We start from the raw sequence: 24,763 nt of genomic DNA, 5'->3' as shown, positions 1-24,763 counted from the left end.
AGAGCGCTAAACTGGGCCGACCTAAGAAGCAGTTTTCGGAAACCGGTCGTGGAACCTTCCGCCCCGTTTTGGCTGGTTTGGAGAAGGTTCTACGTGGTTTTTTCCCTTTAAGATGTGTTTTTATCTATCATTTGCTTTTTCAAAATACATGTCATGTTTTTCTGAATACACATTGAACATTTGTCGTATAGAAATCAAATATTTTTTATACACGGTGCACATTTTTAAACACACATTGAAGTTTTTTTCAAAAAATTCATTAACATTTTCTAAAACATGCAAACATTTATTAAGTGCTAGAACAATTTTTAAATTTCATGACCATTTTTATACGTGATGAATATTTTTTAAATTACACAAGAATTTTTTTCTATTTCATGAGCATATTTTAAAAATGTCATGCAACATATTTTAAAATGCGTGAACTGATTTGAATGACACGAGTATTTTTTTGCAAGGTACACAATTGTTTTTCAGAAATCACACAAAAAATGTCACGAACATTTTTTGAATCAACTTCAAAAAAATGATCGACGTGTTTTTTACACTGCATTACAATTTTTTTCTAATTTGCATGGTGAAGATTTTTTAAAATTTCAGCAGTATAATGTCTGGAATATATATATTTAGAATATTCGAAAATTTAAAAAAGAATAAAAAGAACAGAACAAACTAATGAGTGAAGTAGAGTGCTAATGGGCCAACCCTCTAGCGCATCGCTTGAGGCAAGGCTACACTCGGTCTCGCGTGAAGCATACTTAGAAGCAGCAATGATGAAGGCATACTATTGAGTAGAGTGGACCTACCTTGAATCCGTTCTGTTGAAAATGGTTTTTAAACCAAGCTGGGTTTCTAAGATAACAAATTATGTCTTGATAATTTCATTTAATGTTTTGGTGAATGGAAGCAACCTGGAGGGTTTAGAACAACTAGCCATGTACACCCCTTTTAAGTTTTCAGTTGGAAACAACCATTCTATCTACTCTATTTTGGGATGACAATTGGCCACCATAGGATAATCTACTCAGAGCGCTGCATCCTGCTTGGTTAACCCACTGGATATTATCTTAGATCTTAAATAGCGTTACTAGAAATGGAACACGGAGCGATTGTTAGAGCATATGTAGGAACCTGATACAAAGTCATTTTCAACATCTCCCTCAGCTCTTGGAATATCATTGATAGCTAGGCATGACATTACTAACGTAGTGGCATTTTTTGTATGATGTACTTGCCGGCCGCTGGTGATACAAAAAGGAGGAGGCTGGACTGACTTGAGGGATGAGCGACATTGTGAGACCAAGGCGCAAACCAAGGCAATGGAAATTGCTTTGGAATATCAAAGTTTTGGAAGTTGTTGAATATTTTTCTTAGAGGTTACCATGGAATTCTATCCCTACTGGTCATGTCAGACTCAAGAGGAATATGTTGGACATTGATGTTTGCTTGCTATGCAATGGTGCACAAGATACGTGGCGACATACTCTAATAGATTGTAACCGGGCAAAGTGTGTCTGGTCCCTTCTTGACGAAGATCTAGTTGAGCACTTGATTGCATGCAAACAGTCAGATGCAAGGTTGTTGTTGCTTGATCTCAGAGAGTCATCAAATGCTGGTGATTTCACTAAAGCTTTGGTTAGCTTATGAGCTATTTGGTGGCCGTGACGCAAAACGATACATGAACACTAGTTCCAATCCTCACTATCAACATTGTGCTTTATCCAGAAATATTTGGCGACCTTGCTTTGTTACTTTAGCATGCCAAGAATGTGAATCCATCTAGACATTTGCAAAGGATAAAACGGTGGAAGCCAACCTCACAAAATTTCTCTAGGATGAACAGTGATGCGCCCGTTTCCAAGAATCAAGAAAAGGGTGCCATTGCTACACTGTGTCGTCACGAGCAGGGAACATATCTAGTGCTTCGATTATGGTTTTGTTGAAATTAACTGTACACGAGATTATGAAATGTCATGGAGCGAGTGCCTGAATTTCCCCTCTGATATGTATTTGAGAAAAGTTCAAGCGGCGGCATATTGCATGGCAACCGTGAAACATTTGAAGGAACAATATTGTGGCTCTAGCACCATGATTATTGAAGAAATCAAACCAAAGATTGAAGACCTTAAAGAAACCAGGATTGAGCATGAAATGAGAGAAGCTAATTCTGAGGCACATGATCTGGCTAAGGCTGCGCCATCCATTGCTTGTATTTCAAACTCTATAATAGTTTAATAAAGTGTTTTAACCCTTAAAAAACAGTCCATGCATAGGGCGGGGTAAGAGACATCACGCACCCGTCCCCACCTAATGGGTCAGCCCACTTGGGGCTTTCTTGTGCAATTGTTTTATTTGATTTCTTTTCTTTTCTTTTATCTTTTCTGTTCATACTTTTTTTCTTATTTTTGTTTCGGGAACAATTTTAAATTCAATAAGAAGTTTTTAAATTTGGAAACAATTTCCAATTCACGAGTATTTTTTATATTTTAGAACTTAAATGAGAAAGTTTTTAGTAACGAACATTTATAAATTTGTGAATGTATTTTTTTACTCCACAAACATTTTCTTAAATTCAAGTTTTTTTTAAATTTTGCAAAAAAATTGCGAGTTTTTTTAAATTCCATGATTTTTTTCAAATTCCATCTTAAAAAATTCTTGAACACATTTTTAAATTGGTGGGAATTTAAAAATCCGTGATCAACATTTTAATTCAGGAACATTTTAAATGTATGAACATTTTCTTTAATTCCATTACATTTTTAATGCACAATAATTCTCTAAATTCACTATTCTTTTTAAATTCTACAAGAATTTTTAAATATAGACTCTAAAAAAACATGAGTTTTTGAGAATTTTGGAACATTTTTTCCAATTTGTTTTTTATATTAAAAATTTGAACATCTTTTTAAATCCAAACATTTTTTAATTTGATTAATTTTTATTTTTAAAATCATATAACAAAACTGTTTTGTGAGAAAGGAAAAACTCCCGGTAAGCTTAACGAAGAATGCTTCCCTACTGGCGAATGCTTGCTACAGCAGGTTACCTGGACAAAAGGCAAAAAAAAGACAAAGAAAACTACTTGGAAACCAGAAGATGGCCAACCCACCCTCCGGACGGGTATGTGTGTCCTCGTTGTTCGTCGCACAACATAAACAAGGGAATAATTTCAAAGAAAGAAGATTACGTGGACCAAGAATGAGCATATGCATATGTCGACAATGTTGGGTCCAGATATCCATATTTTTTTCATCCCTCACTAGCTTATTGATTCCCATTTCGTAAAGAAATAAGCTACCCGTGGAGCAGTCATTATGTTGTCATTCTTCGAGTTAGCTTTGGAACATTCCTTGACCTTTTGTGAAGTATTTTGCCCGACACTATTTATCATTGATCCCCCCCCCCCCCCCCCCCTCCCTCCCATGTCGTCAATAAAAATGGAGCGTACAAATCACCCATGGACAGTAAAATTTGTCCCCGAGAACTCCCAAACATTGAATGACGAAATTCATTTCAATGGTTACACATGCACGGTTACTAGTAGTAGAGATATATGCGATTAATTTGGTAAGATACAAAAATGATTTGATAAGATAAGAAAAATATATGTTATTTTTATCGTATTAGGAAAGTTGTGATTGTCATTTAATATTAGAGATAACGATAACAACAAATGACAACATATTAAGGAATATCATATTTTGTTTTGGAAGGTTATCGAGGGAAAAAATATGTTTTTTTAGAAAGGTGATCTCACGTGATTTCTAAATTTTTAATTAGCTACTATTATTTACGTGATTGAATTGAATCAGCACGTGCCAAAATAAGCATGAAACAAAATCTCCGTTTTTAATTAGATTTGGTGATAATGGTGATGGTGAGAGATAAGATGGTGAAAAAAACACCGAAAAAAAAAATCTACCGATCTGCTCCTGAATCCTGATCCTAGCTCCTGTCTATATGGGAAGCGGCAACTCAACCCAACCCAGGAAACCGACTAAGCACGCACCTAGTACGTAGCTCCCTTTCTTTTCTCTCATCGGTCGGCCTGAAAATGGGCAGCTCCGTGGACATCGCCGCCGTCTCCGCGTTGGCCCTCCGCGGCGACAAGCCAGCGTTTCAGCCACTCGATCCCGTGGATGTCCGCGCCTACCCCCACAAGGCCGTCGACTTCATCTCCGACTACTACGCCAACGTTGAGTCCATGCCGGTCCTCCCGGGCGTCAAGCCGGGCTACCTGCAGGCAAGGTTTAAACTTTCGGTAACAATTTTTTTCCAGCGGAACGGACGCTTTGGCATGCACGTCGCTCTTCTGTCAAAATTAACTTACTATGATATTTGTGTCCTTTTAAAATTTTGATTTAAAATTAGTTTGGGTTTGGTTTGGTCAGGAATTTTGCGATTACAAAAACCCACTGATATTTTGTCAAATTTCATTGATAATTTGAATCGTGTTTGTTGTCGCAGGAGGAACTTATGCCGTCTCCTCCCACCTATCCTATGCCGTTCGATATCACCATGAAGGAGCTGAAGGCCTCTGTAGTTCCTGGTATGACGCATTGGGCCAGCCCAAACTTCTTCGCGTTCTTCCCCGCCACCAACAGTGCCGCCGCCATCGCCGGTGATCTCATTGCCTCTGCCATGAACACTGTCGGCTTCACGTGGCAAGCCGTTCCCATGGCAACCGAGATGGAGGTTCTCGCGCTTGACTGGCTCGCGCAGCTTCTTCGCCTGTCGGCTACATTCATAAACCACACCAGCACTGGAAGCCGTGGCACCGGGGGTGGTGTCATCCTCGGCAGTCGGCACCACCAGCGAAGCTATGCTAGTCACCTTTGTTGCCGCCCGTGATGCCGCTCTACATCGGAGTGGTTCCGTCGGCGTCTCCGGCTTGCCACGTCTGACAGTCTAAGCCACCGACTAGACCCACTCCACCTTCTTCAAGGTTTGTCGCCTCGCCGGGTTTGACCCCGCCAAACATCCGCTCCATCCCTACCATGTTGGAGAACCACTATGAGCTTGACCCAGCCAGGCTGTTCGAGGCAATGCAAGCTGACGCCGATGCTGGTCTTGTGCCAACATATGTCTGTACCACGGTGGGCACCACGTCCACCAACGCTGTCGACCCGGTGAGCGCTATCGCCAAAGTGGCCGCATTGTTCAGCGCGTGGGTCCATGTCGACGCCACCTACGCCGGTAGTGCCCGCGTATGCCCAGAGTTCCGCCACCACCTCGACGGCGTCGAGCGTGTGGACTCCATTAGCGTCAGTCCACACAAGTGGCTTCTTACCTGCCTTGATTGCACCCGCCTCTACGTCCGCGACGCTTGCCGCCTAAGAACATCTCCAACAGACGCGCTAAACAGGCGCCGTGCCGCAAAATCCCCCGTTTTAGCGCGCGCGCAACCCGACGGATGGCTCCAGCGGGCGCGCAATAACCGCGCGCGCGGTATAAGCAGTTGGGCACGCGCTAGGAAGCGGTACCTCGCACGGTGTATTTGCGGCGCCCGCCTCCGCGTGCGGCACACACGACGCTCGCGCTGCGCTCTTCTTCTTCCCCTCCAAAGCCCCGCGCGTGTCGGCGCCGGCGACCCGCACCCATGGACGCACGCGCCGGCACCCCGCTCACCCCGTCCTATAGCCGCGACCCCCCCACCCCGCCGCCGCCGCCACAAACCCTAGCCCGGATGGCGTTGGCCTCGCCTCCGCCGGAGCTCCTCCGACGAGCGGCCTCGCGCGCGGCCTCTTCATGCCGCCGCGGATGACCTCAGCGATGGGTGGCGTCGCGCCGACGCTGGCCCGAGCCGCCGCCCCCTCCTCCTCAAAGCTCCCCAATGCGGCGCGGCCAAAGAAGGACAAGACATCGGCGAAGAAAAACAAAGCGGCGGACGGCTCCGGCACCTCCAAGGCGAAGAGGAAGAAGCTTGCGGGGCGTGCGACGGGCGCGGCGGCTGCCGAAGCGCCGGCAAGCTCACTCGTTGAGCCGGCGGCCGGCGCGCACAACATGTTCGACGAAATGCCTCCAAGGTAAAAAAATTCTAACTTTTCATTTTTTTGTTATTTTTTGAATGCATTCGTCACATATAGATAGCTTATTTGCATTGTGCAAAAAATTTGTAGTCTCAATGATGATGCATACATGTCAACGATGGGTGTTGGCTCCAACAATTCGCATTGGTCTCAAACCAATGACATGCATTTTGAAGACCATGAGTTCGAGGTGGACGAGGAGGGTGAGGGCATTGTCGACGCACCGAAAGGAAGAGCGGGCAATTACACCAACACCGATAACATCTTACTATGCAATACTTGGTTGCAAGTGTCGAGGGATCCATCCGTTGGAGGTGATCAAAGTAGAGATGCTTATTGGAACCGGATGAAGGAACACTTTGATGCTCACAACGTGAGTGGAATTGACCACTCCAACCGATCACTTAGGTCCCGATGGTCGACAATCAACTCGGATTGTCAAAGGTGGGCGACCTGTCAAAAGGTGGTTGACAAGTTGAACCCAAGTGGCACAAATGAGGATGATAGAGTAAGTGCCATTTCATCTTACATGTTGGTGCTAAACTTGCTTTGTTTTGCTTGTTGTTGGTGCTAACTTGCTTTGTTTTCATGTAGTACAACATTGCGCAAAACTTGTTCAAAGAAGAGGAGGAAAACCAAGAAGGGGAAGATCAAGAAAGGAAGGGTATTTACTTTGCCTCATTGCTATGATGTGTTGAAGGATGATGAGAAATGGAAGAAGCGTGAAGATTTGGATGATTTGCATTTGAGCGACAAACGGAAGCGAACAATTAAGTTGGATGATGATGATGATGATGAGGATGATGCATCAAGTGATGACGGCAAGAGAAGCCCCATACCCAACTCGGTTTCATACTCGAAGCCAAAGCGTCCGGATGGGTGCAAGAAAGACAAAACCGAAAAAAAGAAGAGGAAAGGAGATGATGAGCTCAAAAATGCTATGGAAACTATTGTGAAGGCAAGAAAAGAAGCCAACGAGGTGAGGAAAATGGCAAGGACCCATGATGCCGCGGCCGAGGAGAGAAGGTTGGTGGCCGAGGAGAGAAGGGTGGCGACCGAGGAGAGGAAGGTGGCTTTGGAGGAGAGGAAGGTGAGCAATGAGGAGCGAACTAGATTGTTGGAATGGGAGAAGCACTTGTTCTTCTTGGACACAACTAAACTCAATGCGGCGCAAAAGGAGTATGTCAATCTTGCCCAATAAGAAGTCTTGATCCAAAAAAGAGCCATGGTTCGTGCAATGGGTGGCGGTGGCCTCGGCACAATGGGTGGCGGTGGCATCGGCGCCATGGGTGGCGGTGGCCTCGGCGCCATGGGTAGCGGTGGCCTCGGCGCCATGGGCGGTTTCGGAGGTACCGTGGGCGGTTTAGGTGCAATGGGAGGCATGGCTGGCTTTGGAGCACCCCCCGACGCTATGGCCACGATGGAAGGCATGAGTTTTGCTTCTCTCATGGGAGGCATGGGTGCACCTCCGGCCGCCATGGGCGGAATGTCTTTCGATGAGCCTCCTCGCACACATTCCCATGAAGATGCCGTTGAAGATCTTGCCAACACCATCGGAGCTTCACGTGATGCGGTGCGCGATGAGGAGAGGGAGGAAGATTCATCTTCGGAGGCGGAAGAATCGTCTTCCGAAGATGAGGACGAGGACGAGGACGAGGAATGATGTGTATTTCCTTTGTGTATTGAACTTGATTTGCATTTTGAACTTGGTTGGATGAACTTGTGGGCATGATTTTAAACTTGTGGGCATGAACTTCATCAACTTGTTTGTGTGAAATTTTTATTGTGTTGAAAATGTTCATCATTTTGTGTTGAAAAATGCCATATGCAATGCACCGGCGAGTCGCGCTCTGCATTTTGGCGCGCTGCTGGAGCGACGCGCGCGCGCTGCATTTTAGCGCGGCCGCTGGAGCCAGCGCTGCGCGCCGCGCCAAACCAGCCGATGCATGCGCGGCATATCTGTTTTTTGCGCGCGGCGCGACCGACGCTTGTTGGAGATGCTCTAAGTGACTCCATGAAGACCAACCCAGAGTACCTAAAGAATGATGCCATTGACTCCGCTGAGGTCACCGATTTCAAGGACATGCAGGTCGGCGTGGGTCTCCGCTTCCGCGGGCTCAAGTTGTGGATGGTCATGCGCACCTACGGCCCCGCCAAGCTCCAGGAGCACATCCATAGTGATGTCACCAAGGCCATCAAGAGCACAACAAACAAGATGATGATGAAATGAGTGGTGTGTGCTTGTAGAGAATTTGAGAGGGGAAAATGAATTCAACCAAACGCAAAACTATATTGTACACCTTACATTTTAATACTTTTTTACTTTTGCCTTTTATTTTGATTGTGGTTCTTCTTTGTGAGTGAAACTTTACATGGCAGTAAAAGGACACAATTCACATGAATGCAAGATATGAATTCCAGTTTCACAATAGTGTTTTGCTATTTCAAGCCAGTTGTTATTCTAGCTATGACTAAGTCGTACTATTCGTACATGAACACGTCACCATGTGTCACTGATGTTGAGTGCGGTATGCAAGACTTGTGAGAGGAGCCTCATTGGCAGTGCAATGCACAAGACATGTAGTTGGCAAGGTCACTTAGAGATCCAAAACTCCACACGCCTAGGAAAACCCCTGTTAGGGAGTACATCGGCTATGGGATGCCCTAGGTCAGCCTAACAGTCATTTAAGCCTTGAGGTACACTGCCGTCCCACGAGATAGATAGATGAAAAAGTAGTATATTAATTTGCTTCATGGTGTGTTGTTCTTCAATCAGGCATAAAATATCTTTATATATGAGGCGAAATAATTTTCTATACAAGAAAATAACTAGTTTCCATTGAAAGCCTTAAACCTAGATTAATTTGGACAAATTTTTTTGAGTACGCTCGAAGGAAGCTCGAGTACATTCTAAGAGTTCCACTGAAGAATGCATGCAATAGGTGTACTAGTAGAACGCCCGTGCGTTGCTACGGTTTTTTTTGTATATAACAATAGTTTAACATCAATTGTGTATAATATATACTTTACCCTCATACTAATTATGTTTATGCATCATTGTCGACCTTTTTTGATGTAAAGACCCTCTTTCTCACTCTGTCTCTCATCTCCAACACTCTTCTTTCTCTCTCTCTCCATCCATTTTCCTATTGTGCCCTCATCTTCTCCATCCTCTCAAATTCCCTCAATCGGTTATTTAAGTGTTCGACTATACACAAAATAATATTTTCCAGTGTAATATTTTCAGGACTAAGAGCATCTCCAATAGACGGTCCATATATAAAAATAACCAACTTTTGAATCTTCTAAGGCAAAAAATATCTCTCCATCAGATGGTCCATATGTAAATATTTTTACATTTCCGCCTCCACGAGACATAAAATACAACACCTCGCGGTGCAAATTTACATTTCTAGAGACAGGAGATGTAAAAACCGTGGCCGCGCACCAACGCCCAACCGCCCTTCAGTTTATTTCCCCCCTTCTTCCTCCCCCCCGCCCGCTGCCGCCCCGCCGCAGCTCCTCGACGCCGCCCCGCCGTAGATCCGACCCCGTCCCTACCACCGCCGCCGATTCCACCCTGCCTGGACCACCGCCCGCCGTCGTACGAGTGGATCGGGCCGTCGCCGCACCGCGCCGCCCTGGCCCCGTCCGCCTCCGCCCCGCCCCGGACCCGTCTGCCTTAGACCCGCCCCTGCCCGCCTCCGGCCTCTGCCTGCCCCCGTCCGCACTGCTCACCGCCGCCGCCCGCCTTTGCCAGCACTGCACGCTGCCGCCCCGCTCCGTCCGCCTCCGCCCCACACCGCACGCCACCGCCCGCTCCCCGCCCGGCCGCCGCCCCGACCTCTCTCCATCTGCCGCCGCCCTGACTCACTCCAGCCGACGACGCCACCCGATGGCGTCGAAGAAGACGCCGAAGGGCAAGTCGGGTTTCTTCGGCGTGAGGGTGAAGCCCTCTGGGAACTCCGGAGTGGAGTTCTCTGACGCCGCACGGCGTTGGTGGCTCGGCACGTATCCCACCGTCGACGAGGTTGCGCGTGCCTACGACGTGGCGGTGTGGTGTGTCGGACGGCCGAAGACGGACCTCAAATTCCCGGCAATCGAGACCTAGGTGGTGGCAGAGTGGCTCATGCTGCAGGGCATTCGTATGGAGGAGATGCCGAAGAAGAAGAAGAAGAGACTGGCGGTTGTCGTCACTCCCTGTGAGAGCGACAAGGCGGCGATGGCTCGGTTTGCGTGGGAGCATCCCGAGTATGCCCAGGCCGAACATGAGTTCTACTGGAAGCGTGATATCAAGGAGAAGACAAAGAAGGAGGAGGAGGAGGAGGAGGAGGAGGAGGAGGAGGTGAAGAAGGAGGACGAGGCCGGCCCCTCGACGGTGATCCCCATCCTCCATCATCGTCGGAGGACGAGGAGTTCTGGGGGCTCTCGGATGACTCCGAAGAGTCGTACTGGATGCCCTCGAACAACGAGTAGTTCTGCTAGTTTAAATTTATGTCATCTATGTTTTAACTATGTTTGAATTTGATGTTTAAACTATGTTGAGATGAAGTAGTAGTTGGTCATTTTCAGAATTTTACATCTTCGTTTTGGACCATCTGTTGGAGTTGCTCTTTTACATCTCCGTTTTGGACCATCTATTGGAGTTAAGCCTTTTTCGAGATGTAAAAAACATTTTTTGGTGATGTAAATTTTTACATCACCGGTTTGGATCACCAAAATATACATCATCTATTGGAGATGCTCTAAGCATTATATTTGCCACCACAACAAAAGGAATTTCATGGAAATTGTTTTGGGTGATTCTCTCTATCCTTAAAAATTTTCAAGGGTCATGAGAAATATTCTGTGGAGCACTACAACACACTCCACACATACGGTGGCGTAATATTTCATTTTCTGATAAGAAACGTATAATTTTTTTATCTATTTGTGTGAAGTATTGAAAGCAGATAGTTAGAGCAACTCTAGTAGACCCCGCATCCCGCCGACCCGCAAAACGCATTTGCAGTTCGCGCAAAATGGTCTTTGCGGGCTGGCACGGACGATCACAGATGCAGACCCCTCAAACGGACCTGCATAAAAGTATATTCACGGAATATGATTTTTACGGGTCGACTTTGCGGGATCTGCTCTTTGCGCTGCTACATCCCGCATCTCATCAGCCCGCAAATATCAAATCCAACATATTAAAACAAACGTAAATAAAACTAAATTATTCAAATCAAACATAATACAATAATCATCCACATTACAAATAATTATTCAAATCACCGTAGCAAACTTAAATAATGCAATACAAAACTTGTCATGAATACAAATACAAATGAATACAAAAATTAGTCACTGTCTAGCCTTTTGCCAATGGTGCTCAATGAGATCCTGCTGAAGTTGAAAGTGTGTGTTTGCATTTTTAATCTCCTTGTATGTCTGAAGAAAAACTCTAATGCGGTTAGGGTCTCTAGCTGGTTTGACACGGCTACCCACATTGTCATAGAAGAATTCCAAGTTCATTCCTCTCTCATCTTCAAGAATCATATTGTGCAGGATAACACAACATGCCATGATATATTTCAAGGTTTTCTCATCCCAAAAATGAGCAGGACCACGGACAATGACAAACCTAGATTGCAAAACACCGAATGCTCTTTCAATGTCTTTTCAGGCTGCCTCTTGCACCCTTGCAAATTCACATTGTTTTTTAGTTTTGGGTTCTTTGATGCTCTTGACAAATGTGCATCAAGGAGGGTATATACCATCTGCAAGATAGTATCCCTTTGTGTATTCATGCCCATTGATAGTGTAGTTGCAAGCAGGAGCATCACCACTAGCAAGCCTAGCAAACAAATGAGACCGTCACAACATATTGATATCATTGAGAGTGCCCGGCATACCAAAAAATCAATGCCAAATCCATAAATTCTCGGATGCTACGGCCTCTAGAACAATTGTTGCATCACGAGACTTTCCACTATACATTCCTTGCCATGCCTTGGGGCAAATTTTCCAAGTCCAATGCATACAATCAATGCTACCTAGCATGCCGGGCCAACCTCTTCTCTCATTAGATGCCATCAATTTCTTTGTGTCATCTTCGTTGGGTGCCCGAAGATACTCAGGACCAAAGACACGGATGATCACTTTTGCAAATCTACGCACAGACTCAATTGTAGTATCTTCACCAATGCGAAGGTACACATCGGCATAGTCAGCCGGGACGCCATATGCAATCACCCGCATAGCTGCGGAGAATTTTTGATATGCACTAAATCCCTTTAAGCCCACAACATTTCTTCTTTGAGTGAAATACCGGCAATTTGCCTCGCAAGCTTGAACAATTTTCAAAAAGAGGGATCGACACATTCGGTACCTTCTCCAGAAGAGGTGCGGTGGATACGTAGGATTCTCTGCGAAGTAGTCTTGCATCAACATCTCATTCCCAAGATGACGATTCCGAGGAATGCAAAGACGCCCGATGGTCAATCCTTGATACGTCCATTTTGCATCATGCTTTTATATCAATATTTATTGCATTATGGGCTATTATTACACATTATGTCACAATACTTATGCCTATTCTCTCTTATTTTACAAGGTTTACATAAAGAGGGAGAATGCCGGCAGCTGGGATTCTGAGCTGGAAAAGGAGCAAATATTAGAGACCTATTTTGCACAGCTCCAAAAGTCCTAAAACTTCACGGAAGTCAATTTCAGAATATATAATAAATATTGAGTGCAAGAAGTTCACCAGGGGGCCCACACCCTGCCCACGAGGGTGGGGCGCGTGCCCTACCCCCTGGGCGCGCCCCCTACCTCGTGGGCCCCCTGGTGGCCCTCCGATGACCATCTTCTGCTATATGAAGTCTTTCGATGGGAAAAAAATCATAAGCCATCTCCTCGGACGAAACTCCGCCGCCACGAGGCGGAACCTTGGCGGAACCAATCTAGGGTTCTGGCGGAGCTGTTCTGCCGGGGAAACTTTCCTCCGGGAGGGGGAAATCATCGCCATCATCATCACCAATGCTCCTCTCATCAGGAGAGAGCAATCTCCATCAACATCTTCACCAGCACCATCTCCTCTCAAAACCCTAGTTCATCTCTTGTATCCAATTCTTGTCTCCAAGTCCGGGATTGGTACCTGTGGGTTGCTAGTAGTGTTAATTACTCCTTGTAGTTGATGCTAGTTGGTTTATTTAGTGGAAGATCATATGTTCAGATCCTATATGCATATTAATACCCCTCTGATTATGAACATGAATATGCTTTGCGAGTAGTTACGTTTGTTCCTGAGGACATGGGAGAAGTCTTGCTATTAGTAGTCATGTGAATTTGGTCTTCGTTCGATATTTTGATGAGATGTATGTTGTCTATCCTCTAGTGGTGTTATGTGAACGTCGACTACATAACACTTCACCATTATTTGGGCCTAGAGAAAGGCATTGGGAAGTAATAAGTAGATGATGGGTTGCTAGAGTGACATAAGCTTAAACCCTAGTTTATGTGTTGCTTCGTAAGGGGCTGATTTGGATCCATATGTTTCATGCTATGGTTAGGTTTACCTTAATAATTTTGTTGTAGTTGCGGATGCTTGCAATAGAGGTTAATAATAAGTGGGATGCTTGTTCACGCAAGGACAATACCCAATCATCGGTCCACCCACATACCAAATTATTAAAGTACCGAACGCGAATCATATGAACATGATCAAAACTAGCTTGACGATATTCCCATGTGTCCTCGGGAGCACTTTTCTCTATATAAGAGTTTGTGCAGGCTTATCCTTTGCTACAAAAGGATTGGGCCACCTTGCTGCACTTTATTTACTTTTGTTACTTGTTGCTCGTTACAAATTATCCTATCACAAAACTATCTGTTACCACTTATTTCAGTACTTGCAGAGAATACCTTGCTGGAAACCGCTTATCATTTCCTTCTGCTCCTTGCTGGGTTCGACACTCTTACTTATCGAAAGGACTATGATAGATCCCCTATACTTGTGGGTCATCAAGACTCTTTTCTAGCACCGTTGCCGGGGAGTGAAGCACCTTTGGTAGGTGGAATTTGGTAAGGAAAATTTATATAGTGTGCTGAAATTTACTGTTATTTGTTACTATGGAAAGTAATCCTCCGAGGGGCTTGCTCGGGGTATCTTCACCCCGACCAGTAGAGCAAAGAGTTGCTCCTCAACCTACTGAACCTACTGAAAAATAAAAATGAAAATGGAAATGTCTGCTTTGAAATTCCTTCGGGTATGTTAGAAAAACTGCTAGATAATCCTTTTGCAGGAGATGGAACAATGCATCCTGATGAGCACCTAATATATGTTGATGAAGTTTGTGGATTATTTAAGCTTGCAGGTGTACCCGGAGATGTTGTTAAGAAGAAGGTCTTCCCTTTATCTTTGAAGGAAGATGCATTGACATGGTATAGGCTATGTGATGATACGGGGTCATGGAACTACAAACGATTGAAATTCGAATTTCAACAGAAGTTTTATCCTATGCATCTTGTTCATCGTGATCGTAATTATATATATAATTTTTGGCCTCGCGAAGGAGAAAGCATCGCTCAAGCTTGGGGGAGGCTTAAATCAATGTTATATTCATGCCCCAATCATGAGCTCTCAAGAGAGATGATTATTCAAAATTTATATGCTCGACTTTCTGATAAAAATCGCACCATGCTCGATACTTCTTGTGCTGGCTCTTTTATGATCAAGACCATTGAATTCAAATGGGATTTATTGGAAAGAATTAAATGCAACTCTGAAGATTGGGACCTCGACGAAGGTAAGGAGTCAGGTATGACACCTAAGTTTGATTGTGTTAAATGTTTTATGGATACCGATGTTTTCCGTAAATTTAACACTAAATATGGACTTGACTCTGAGACAGTAGCTTCTTTCTGTGAATCTTTTGCTACTTATGTTGATCTCCCCAAGGAGAAGTGGTTTAAATATCATCCTCCCATATAAGTAAAAGTAGCTGCACCTATTAAAGTTGAAGAAAAGACTATCACTTATAATGATCCTATTGTTCCTACTTCTTATGTTGAGAAACCACCTTTCCCTGTTAGGATAAAGGATCATGCTAAAGCTTCAACCGTGGTCCGTAAAAGCAATATTAAAACTTATACACCTCTTGAGCAAGTTAAAGTTGAACCTGATATTGTTAAAGATCTTTTGGCGGATAATATTGATGGGCATGTTATTTATTTCTGTGATGAAACTGCTAGAATTGCTAAACTGTAGCGACCAGACCTCAAACAGTCTGATCTCTGTGCTCAGGTGTCATCCCTGGATCAGTAATGCTGACACCACACAGTACTTGAAGGATTTATAACAGAGTAGCAATCACACACTTATTACATCCAGTGTCTCAATAGAGAACTTATTACAATAAATATGGCTTAAGGCCATCTAATAACGATAACAACGGAAGGCTTGGAAGATAAGTGAGTCCATCAACTCCAATGGCATCACTGAGTATAGAACCACGACCCTAAAACTCCTTAATCATCGTCTGAAAAGTCTGCAACATTAATGTTGCAGCCCGAAAATGGGTCAGCACATGGAATATGCTGGCAAAGTAACACATAGAGAGTAATGGAATGAAACAACTATACTATATGCATATTTGGCTGGTGGAAAGCTCTATGGTTACAGTTTTGCGTAAAGCCAATTTTTCCCTACTGCAAAGGAATAAATTTTATTTAACTATCATGGTAGTTGTTAAACATTGAGAATGGTTGACAACATTCTCAATCCCAATTAAGCATCATCATTAAAAAAACCCAACAAAATTAAATTTTAGAGTAACATGTTGAGATTCACATGATAATCCAAGTACTAGATACTCAAGATGTCCATAATCGGGGACATGCCTAACCATGATTAGTTTATACACTCTGCAGAGGTTTGCGCACTTTTCCCCACAAGACTCGATCGCCTCCGTTTGGTTTCTCGCACTACATGGTGTTTGAGAAGACGGATGACCGAGACACAGTCTTTCAGAAGCGCTAGCACCTTACGATGGATAGACCGTTACACCTACTTTCTCCTACATCTGCTAGTCTACCCTGTAAGAGTTCGCACGACTTAATCAACTATGCTAGAGCCCATAATAGCTTGTGGCTGCACACGGAAGTTTCTAGTATGAAAAATCTCATGATCCCTTTGGGCCTGGGTGGCGGTCCATAAAGAAAAACAGGCAATCCTGGAATACCCAGGTACCTCAATCCACCCAGATGTGTGTTTAAGTTGCCACCTTAGATAAACCATTAAATTAACAAACTCACATCTGTCATGGATATCACTCACCCAATCCACGTCTACTAGCATAGCATGGCATAATAGGCAAACGTAGAAGTAACTCCCAAAGGTTTGATAATACAACAGGTAATAGGTACTACCTCAACTACTTCCCATCCCACAATTTAATTAGATCCTAATCATGCAATGTTTGAGGATTGATCTAATGCAACAAAACTGGGTAGTAGGAGGTATGATCAAAGTGTTACTTGCCTTGCTGATGATCCACGAAACTTAAAGATTCGAAGTAATAGGGGGCGCACTCCGGGTATTCTATCACAGACAAACAAACAAGCATACAATAAGTACTCATCTAATGCACAGGTAAAACTCAAATAAGAGATCTAACCAGAAGGTCGGCGAGAGATCTATAAAAAAAATCTACCCGGTAACTCCGGCGAGAGATCCGACGGCGGCGGCGGCGCTAGGGCGGGGCTGGGGCGGCGCGCTAGGGTTTGGGGGAGACCCCGGGCTGGGCTCCGCGGCTTATAAAGCCCGGACGGGCCTGGTGTCCAGGTCGGACACGGCCCGTAGGTCGGTTGCGTTTTTTAAATTCCGCACAGAAAAACAAATAAAAGAAATACTAAACGGACTCCAAAAATCCCGAAATAAATTTTCCCGGGCTTCTAAAATCAAGCCGCACAAGGTGAACATTTATTTGGGGCCTAAATGCAATTTTGAAAAACGCACATTTTTCCTAAATTCAAATAAAATAACGAAAAACTCTGAAAATATTATTTGATTTTATTATTAAATCCTCAATATTTCTTTATTTTGGGAAAGTCAATTTATTCCCTCTCTCATATTTTTGTAATAGAAATAATCGATGATAAAATAATTAAAATCAAATGATCCTATTCTCAAAATTTGAGAAAACTCAAATATGAAAATAACGAAATCCCCAACTCTCTCCATGGGTCCTTGAGTTGCATAGAATTTCTAGGATCAAAACCAAAGGCAAATAAATAATGATATGCAATGATGGTCTAATGTATAACATTCCAAATTGAAAATTTGGGATGTTACAAACCTACCCCCCTTAAGATGAATCTCGCCCTCGAGATTCCGGTTGGCTAGAAAATAGGTGAGGGTGGTCCTTGAGCAAATCTTCCTCTTGCTCCCAGGTGGCTTCATCCTCCGTGTGGTGGCTCCACTGAACCTTACAAAACTTGATAACCTTGCTGCGGGTGACTCGGCTAGCAAACTCGAGAATCTTAACTGGTTTCTCCTCATAGGTCAAATCACTGTCCAACTGAATTGCTTCCAGTGGTACCGTATCTCTCAGCGGTATGTCAGCCATCTCCGCGTGGCACTTCTTCAACTGAGAAACGTGGAACACATCATGAACTCCTGACAATCCTTCGGGCAATTCCAACTTGTAGGCCACTTCTCCCATACGTTCCAATACTCGGTATGGTCCTACAAATCGTGGCGCTAACTTTCCCTTAACACCAAAGCGCTTTATTCCCCGAAGTGGGGATACTCGAAGATAAACTCTGTCTCCGACTTCGTAAACTGTCTCCTTGTGTTTAGAATCTGCATAGCTCTTCTGCCTGGATTGAGCTACCTTGAGCCTATCGCGAATCAATTTCACCTTCTGCTCAGACTCCTTAATCAAATCAGGTCCAAACAACTGGCGATCTCCAACTTCATCCCAAGACAACGGGGTCCTGCACCTCCTTCCGTACAAGGCTTCGAAAGGGGCCATCTTCAAACTGGATTGATAGCTGTTGTTGTAAGAGAATTCTGCATATGGCAAATTGTCGTCCCAACTAGATCCATAATCTAGCGCACAAGCTCTCAGCATGTCCTCCAAAATCTGATTGACTCTCTCGGTCTGTCCACCTGTCTGTGGATGAAAAGCTGTGCTGAACTCTAGCCTGGTACCCAAAGTTTCGTGCAACTGATTCCAGAACTTTGAGGTAAACTGGGTTCCTCTATCTGATACTATACTCCTCAGAACTCCATGTAAGCATACAATCCTGGTCATGTATATCTTTGCCAACTTAGCACTGGTGTAAGTGGTCTTTACTGGGATGAAATGAGCTACTTTCGTCAACCGATCAACTACAACCCAAATCGAGTCATAGCTTGAACGAGTTCTAGGTAATCCCGTGATAAAATCCATGCCTAACTTATCCCACTTCCATTCGGGTATCGGCAATGGTTGTAGCAATCCTGCTGGCTTCTGATGCTCTGCCTTTACTCTCTGACATACATCACAAACTGCTACATACTCCGCAATATCTTTCTTCATTCTGTTCCACCAGAAAATATCCTTCAAATCCAAATACATCTTGGTATTTCCTCGGTGAATCGAATATGGTGAATCGTGTGCCTCTTGCAGAATTAACCTCCTGATCTCCGGGTCATTGGGCACATAAACACGGTCTTCAAACCATAGGGTGTCGTGCTCATCCTCACGAAATCCTTTAGCCTTTCCCTCGCTCATTTTCTCCTTTATAGAGGCAATCTCCTTGTCGGTCTTCTGAGCTTCTCTGATTTTATCCATCAAAGTTGACTGAATCTCCAATGCTGCTACATAGCCTCTCGGAACTATTTCCAAAGATAGCTCACGAAGATCCTCCGCTAACTCCTTTGGTATTTCTCCCGTCATTAGTGTATTGACATGGCTCTTACGGCTCAATGCGTCAGCTACTACATTAGCCTTTCCGGGATGGTAATGCAATCTCATATCATAATCCTTGATGAGCTCCAACCATCTCCTTTGTTTGAGGTTTAACTCCTTCTGCGTGAAAATGTATTTCAAACTCTTGTGATCCGTGTACACCTCACAATGATTTCCAATGAGGAAATGTCTCCATGTTTTCAATGCATGCACTACGGCTGCTAACTCCAAATCACGCGTGGCATGATTCAATTCGTGGGGTTTCAGTTGTCGTGAGGCATATGAAACAACTCTCCCTTCCTGCATAAGCACTGCTCCAAGTCCTCGTCGTGAAGCGTCGCAATACACCTTATAATCCTTGGTCTGGTCTGGCAAAACCAACACTGGTGAAGTAACCAAGCGTTTCTTCAACTCCTGGAAACTAGCCTCACACTCCTCAGTCCATATGAACTTTGTATCCTTCTTTAACAACTCCGTCATAGGTTTTGCAATCTTGGAGAAATTCTCAATAAATCTTCGGTAGTATCCTGTGAGTCCAAGGAAACTTCGGATCTCTCCAACTGTTGTTGGTGCCTCCCACTTGGTCAGGGTATCAACTTTAGTGGGATCTACTGATATACCTTCTCCGGATATAACGTGTCCGAGGAATCCGACTTCCTTCAACCAAAACTCACATTTGCTGAACTTGGCATACAACTGATGTTCTCCGAGCTTCTCAAGTACCAATCGCAAATGTTCCTTATGTTCCTCTTCATTCTTCGAGTAAACCAGGATATCATCAATGAACACCACGACGAACTTATCCAAAAATTCCATAAACACTTTGTTCATCATGTTCATAAAATAGGCAGGTGCGTTAGTCAGACCAAATGACATAATGGTATACTCGTACAGCCCATACCTGGTGGTAAAAGCCATCTTAGGTATATCCTGTTCTCGAATCTTCAACTGGTGGTATCCTGATCACAGATCGATCTTGGAAAATACCTTAGCTCCTTGCAATCGATCAAACAGATCATTGATCATTGGTAGTGGGTACTTGTTCTTGATCGTTACTTCATTCAACCCACGATAATCAACAACCATCCTTAACGATCCATCCTTTTTCTCCACTAGAAGTACTGGTGATCCCCAAGGCGACGAACTTGGGCAAATATAACCTTTATCCAGTAACTCCTTAATCTGCTTCTTAATCTCCACCAAATCCTTTGCAGGCATCCTATATGGTATCTTTGATATTGGCCCTGTGCCTGGCAATAGATCAATCAAAAACTCAATATCTCTATTCGGTGGCATGCCTGGCAACTCTTCGGGAAATACGTCAGGGAAATCCCTTACCACTGGTACTTCCTCCTGCACAACTCCTATTAAACAATTTACTTGAGTCCCTTTTGGCACATGTCGGGATACATACTTGATCCTTCTCCCTTCTGGGGTGGTAAGCAAAATTGTCTTACTGGCGCAATCGATGTTTCCCCCATACATCGACAGCCAATCCATACCCAGAATTACATCCAATCCTTGTGATTCCAAAATGATTAAATCCGAGGGGAACACATGCCTACCTATACTTAATGGCACTTGGAAACATCCTTGACTGGCCATATACTCTGCTCCCGGTGAGCTTACTAGCATAGGTGTTCTAAGAACCTTAGTGGGCAAGTTATACTTATCCAAAAATCCCCTTGATATGTATGAATGCGATGCACCAGTATCAAAAAGAATGAGTGCAGTAAATAACTTAACCAAAAACTTACCGATTACTGCATCCGGCTGCTCTTCAACCTCCTCCATGTTAACGTGGTTCACCTGTCCCCTGTTGAAAGGGTTCGGCTTCTTCCCAGAGCTTCCATTGCCATTCTGGCCTTCAGGACATTCATTGGCATAATGTCCGGTCTTCTGACACTTAAAGCAAGTGACTTGGTTCAGGTCTTTCTTGGCTGGGGTTGATGGGTTGGTACGGTTCTGGCCGTTGCTTCCTCCATTGCCATTACCATTCTTGGTGCCGTTGTGATTGTGCGAGCTACCTCCTCCATGGGTATGCTGAAAATGTCCTCCCGATCTAGGGGTAAAACGTGGCTTCTGCTGAGCTCCTGAATTGTACTTCCCTTGTCCATACTTCCTCTTGCGGTTCTCAATTTGCTGCTGCTTCCCTTCAATCATAAGAGCACGATCTACCAACTCCTGGTAGTTGTTGAAGGTTGCTACCATCAACTGCATGCTTAACTCATCATTCAGTCCTTCCAGAAACTTCTCCTGCTTAGCTGCATCCGTAGCAACGTCATCTGGGGCATAACGTGTTAATTTACTAAAGTCCTCCACATACTGGCCAACTGTACGTCCTCCTTGGCGCAAGTTGTGAAACTCACGCTTCTTCATGGCCATAGCTCCTGCTGAAACATGGGCAGTTCGAAAAGCCTGCTGAAACTGGTCCCATGTGACAGTGTCGACAGGGAAGGTGGCTGTGAAATTCTCCCACCATGATGTTGCGGGTCCTTCAAGCTGATGTGCGGCAAACTTCACCTTCTCCGCATCTGTGCATCCTGCTGTGGTCAACTCTCTAGCTGTCTTGCGGAGCCAATCATCTGCTACTATCGGCTCGGTGCTACTGGAAAACACCGGCGGATTCAGCCTAAGAAAACGGGCTAAGTGATCAACAGGTGGTGGTGGTGGTGGGTTGTTGTTGTTCCCCTGATTCTGATTCTGGACTAGCAACTGCATCAATGTGTTCTGCTGCTGGATCAACTGGGTGAGCTCCGATGGAAAGGTAAATCCGGGGTCATGTCTCGGAGGCATCTGAGGGTTTAGAAAAGATGAGATTTAAGAATAGAGGGGGTCTAAAGAGAAAACACTACCCATATGCACATGAGGCAAAAGCAAACAATTCACTTCATTCAATCAAACAAGGGCATACAATCGATCTAACTATCGCAAAAGTGCTCGGACTACTGTATTTACATGGTGGACTACTACTACTGATGAGGTGGTCTACTAGAAATATTCTTCAGTTGCAGACTCCATTATATCTGCGCCGGCTTCATCAACATAGTCATCATCGCTATCATCTGGGTCCGAGTCGGTGTCGTCGATGATGATGTAGTCTTCCGGGCGAATCTCCTTGGGTTCTTCGTCTTGATCTACTGGTGTAGGGCCTCCCATAAATATTCCAATCTTCTTGATCAGATCGTCATTCTTCTCCACCAATACTTCAATTTCCTCTTCGTAATCTTCACGTGTAGCCTTGAGTTCTTCCTCCAGTTCTTTGATTCTTGTCCTAGCCTTCTTCAGGTCTATCATGTCGGCGCACATCTGGTTCTCCTATCGTCGAATGTGCTGGTTTAATTCCTGGATAAAAGCTGCAATTGATCTATCCTTTCTGGTGCCGATCATCTCCCAGTGCTCATCTCGGCGCCCACAAATCTGGTAGATAGTATCCTTGAGATCATTGCGGTAGACTTCTCCAATGCGTCCCATGGCGATGTGAGCTGCCATGCTCTTTCCTAGACTCCAAGTTGGTGCATCAAAAGAAAACTCTATGGGCTCAGTGACTGGCATGAACGTCCTTCCTGGAACTTGAACTTGAATCATCCAGCGCTCTTCTTCAGGTAAAGTGGCGTTGTAGGTTCTGGTGAAGCTTGGTACTCCTATGTTCAGGTATCTAGTGACTTCCTTCAAGTGGCGTCCAAAGGGTGTATCTTCATCCGGTTGCGTGAACTTGTTCCTTGCATCCGCCATCCTAAAGAGTAGAAAAGATGAACGGTCAGAAGAGAAGAGAGTGAATAGTGTTCTAGGTCTTTAGCTTAGTGGTCGTGTCCTACAGTCAGCGTGTGCTCTGATACCATCTTTGTAGCGACCATACCTCAAACAGTCTGATCTCTGTGCTCAGGTGTCATCCCTGGATCAGTAATGCTGACACCACACAGTACTTGAAGGATTTATAACAGAGTAGCAATCACACACTTACTACATCGAGTGTCTCAATAGAGAACTTATTACAATAAATATGGCTTAAGGCCATCTAATAACGATAACATCGGAAGGCTTGGAAGATAAGTGAGTCCATCAACTCCAATGGCATCACTGAGTATAGAACCACGACCCTAAAACTCCTTAATCGTCGTCTGAAAAGTCTGCAACATTAACGTTGCAGCCCGAAAACGGGTCAGCACATGGAATATGCTGGCAAAGTAACACATAGAGAGTAATGGAATGAAACAGCTATACTACATGCATATTTGGCTGGTGGAAAGCTCTATGGTTACAGTTTTGCGTAAAGCCAATTTTTCCCTACTGCCAAGGAATAAATTTTATTTAACTATCATGGTAGTTGTTAAACATTGAGAATGGTTGACAGCATTCTCAATCCCAATTAAGCATCATCATTAAAAAACCCAACAAAATTAAATTTTAGAGTAACATGTTGAGATTCACATGATAATCCAAGTACTAGATACTCAAGATATCCATAATCGGGGACACGCCTAACCATGATTAGTTTATACACTCTGCAGAGGTTTGCGCACTTTTCCCCACAAGACTCGATCGCCTCCGTTTGGTTTCTCGCACTACATGGTGTTGAGAAGATGGATGACCGAGACACAGTCTTTTAGAAGCGCTAGCACCTTACGATGGATAGACCGTTACACCTACTTTCCCCTACATCTGCTAGTCTACCCTGTAAGAGTTCGCACGACTTAATCAACTATGCTAGAGCCCATAATAGCTTGTGGCTGCACACGGAAGTTTCTAGTATGAAAAATCTCATGATCCCTTTGGGCCTGGGTGGCGGTCCATAAAGAAAAACAGGCAATCCTGGAATACCCAGGTACCTCAATCCACCCAGATGTGTGTTTAAGTTGCCACCTTAGATAAACCATTAAATTAACAAACTCACATCTGTCATGGATATCACTCACCCAATCCATGTCTACTAGCATAGCATGACATACTAGGCAAACGTAGAAGTAACTCCCAAAGGTTTGATAATACAACAGGTAATAGGTACTACCTCAACTACTTCCCATCCCGCAATTTAATTAGATCCTAATCATGCAATGTTTGAGGATTGATCTAATGCAATAAAACTGGGTAGTAGGAGGTATGATCAAAGTGTTACTTGCCTTGCTGATGATCCGCGAAACCTAGAGATTCGAAGTAATAGGCGGCACACTCCGGGTATTCTATCGCAGACAAACAAACAAGCATACAATAAGTACTCATTTAATGCACAGGTAAAACTCAAATAAGAGATCTAACCAGAAGGTTGAACTTAAGAACTCCGGTTTGCAAAAGGAATCAAATCAAACGAAGCAACGAAAGTCAAACGGCAAAAGAAACAGGCTTCGTTTACTATTCTGGATCTAGGGCAATTTTTACAGTGGCAAAAATTAAGTTGGTTAAACAGATAGAGGGTTTCGAGACGAAACTCCAGGCGCTTGAATCACCTGATTCCGATAAACGAGCGAAAAGTTATACTAAAACGAAAATCAGATCAGGAATCGCAATCAGAAAAATCGCGGATTTAATCCGAGAAAAAGAAAAAACAACGAACGTTCGCTAGAACGAACGAACGAACGCTCGCTATTTAAATAAATCGGAAAAACCGATCTATTTAAAAAAACCGAAACTAAGCAAAAAAACGAACCAAATCGTCAGAAAAACCGAATGGTTTTTCAGAAAAAAACCGGCGTCTATGAAAAAAATCTACCCGGCAACTCCGGCGAGAGATCCGGCGGCGGCGGCGGGGCTCCGGCGGCGGCAGCGGCGGCGCTAGGGCGGGGCTGGGGCGGCGCGCTA

The 24,763-nt window shown here is 44.3% G+C and overlaps 2 pseudogenes; both read left to right on the top strand.

Annotated features, from left to right (window-relative positions):
• Window positions 1–4,054: 4,054 nt before the first annotated feature.
• Window positions 4,055–8,259, top strand: LOC125519539 (annotated as a pseudogene).
• Window positions 8,260–8,683: 424 nt separating this feature from the next.
• The window catches only part of LOC125519538, a 65,560-nt pseudogene continuing 49,480 nt past the window's right edge, over window positions 8,684–24,763 (top strand).

The sequence above is a fragment of the Triticum urartu genome, chromosome 7 (genome assembly GCF_003073215.2).
Source record: "Triticum urartu cultivar G1812 chromosome 7, Tu2.1, whole genome shotgun sequence".
NCBI lineage: Eukaryota > Viridiplantae > Streptophyta > Magnoliopsida > Poales > Poaceae > Triticum > Triticum urartu.
Note: the sequence above shows the minus strand (reverse complement) of the source record. Positions and strands in the feature narration are given on the sequence as shown.